Raw genomic sequence first — 1,958 nt, 5'->3', positions numbered from 1 at the left:
AAATAATGAAAAAAATACGAAATAAACTTCACTGCTAACCCTTGTGAAGTTTATCTCTCTCTCTCTCTCTCTCTCTCTCTCTCTCTCTCTCTCTCTCTCTCTCTCTCTCTTTTTTTTTGTCTTTTAAAAAAATTATTTTGGCCATCACAATTACTGATTTGATCGATAGTTAAAATAAGACAAAAATGATATTGTTGATCATTTGGCAATGGAAGTTGACAATTTGGGGGTATGTACAGACTTATACTTGAGTAAAATTTATTAATATTTTATTCCTGTTTAAACATGTGAGTTTGGTCAAAAAGTGTAAAGTACAACTTTATTAGTTGAAAAATAGTTTGCTGGCATTCTTCTGGAAGAAAATCATTCATATTTATATTTTAAGTTGAAGGATTCACAATGATCTGATGGCTGGTCAGTAAATATCGTGTTATCTTTAAAATATTAAATTATATCTTTATTGAAAGCTTGGTAAAATTTGAAATAAAAAATTATTTCCAATTTTAAAGATTTTGGATACAAGTTTTATTATGTGAAGAAATTAGTATACATTTCTGGATATTAGGACTTTACTTTTAGACCCAGATATTTGCCAATGAACCTTTTCATAGCATTTCTCATCTTTTTATTTCTCAGTGTATAAATGGTTGGGTTTAGGAAAGGTGTCAAAACAGAATAAAACACAGCAAAAAATTTGTCCAACCAGGTGATACTAAGGGGAGACACATAGATGAAGATGCAGGGCAAAAAGAAGATCATTATGACTGTGATGTGTGCCCTGAATGTAGACAGAGCCTTAGATGCTCCAGCTTTTGAGCTCTGGCAAACAGTGATGAGGATATTTGTATAGGAAATAAGCAATAGTGTTAAACAGGTTACAGCCACAACCCCACATTCAGCATTCATTAAAGTATTTAAATTATGGGAATCCATGCAGGCTAGCTTGATTACCAGTGGCATGTCACAAAAGAAACTGTCTATTTCCTTGGGACCACAAAAAGGTAGCTGCACAACCACTACCAAGTGACTTATACCATGAATAAAGCCAATTGTCCAGGAAGTTAACACCAACCCATGCATGTCTTAAGGTTCATGATGGTGATGTAGTGGAGTGGTTTGCAGATGGCCACATAGCAATCATAAGCCATTATCACCAACAGCACCATCTCTCCTGCAGCAATGCAATGGGCAAAAAAGACCTGAAACATGCATCCTGCAAAGGAAATGGTTTTGTTTTCCCTGAGAAAATCTGTGATCATCTTAGGAGTGATGTTTGAAGGGAGCCACATATAAACAAAGGACAGGTTGGCCAACAAGAAGTACATGGGGGAAAGGAGATGGGGGTCAGTAGATATTAAGATCAGTATGACAATATTTCCAGACATGATCAGAAGATAAAGAGTCAACAATATCATGAAGAGTAAGACCTGAATATTCTTTGAGTTGGCAAGTCCCTGGAGTATAAATTCTGATACAATTGTTTGATTGCCTCCATCCATTATATTCACTAGATAGTCAGAAATAACCTGCAAAGAAAGAAAGATTATCAACTCTAAGTATGAGGTAGGTAACTTTCTCTGCAGAATCAGACATTTACACTGAAACTTGTCTGAAAATGCATGAAAATAAAGGGAAATCCAAATATGTGTGACATTTTTGCCCAAGATAACATGAGTCAAGAGTAACTCTCCAAGAAAGGAAGCATTAGGTGTGACTGTTATATGCATCCTCTTTCAAGAAACTCATCTTACAGAAAAGCAATAAGGAGAGAAATAATGTAATGTCAAATCATAAAAATCTGTGTGGTTTCTTAAATAAATACTGTGAATTAGTAGCATTAATGACATCCTATAACAAAAAGGAGGTTGAACGTCAGAAACCTGTGGGGAATTACATTGAAGTTAAGTACAAATGGCCAGAAGGATGATACAATTTTAAAGTATGCTTGATGATTTCAT

General features: G+C 34.6%; 1 pseudogene; it reads right to left on the bottom strand.

Moving 5' to 3' along the window:
- Nucleotides 1–561: 561 nt before the first annotated feature.
- On the bottom strand, nucleotides 562–1,502 carry LOC110289999 (olfactory receptor 4K14-like; annotated as a pseudogene).
- Nucleotides 1,503–1,958: the final 456 nt, after the last annotated feature.

Source organism: Mus caroli, unplaced genomic scaffold (assembly GCF_978045245.1).
Source record: "Mus caroli unplaced genomic scaffold, Mus_caroli_1 scaffold_2, whole genome shotgun sequence".
Taxonomy (NCBI): Eukaryota; Metazoa; Chordata; class Mammalia; order Rodentia; family Muridae; genus Mus; species Mus caroli.
Note: the sequence above shows the minus strand (reverse complement) of the source record. Positions and strands in the feature narration are given on the sequence as shown.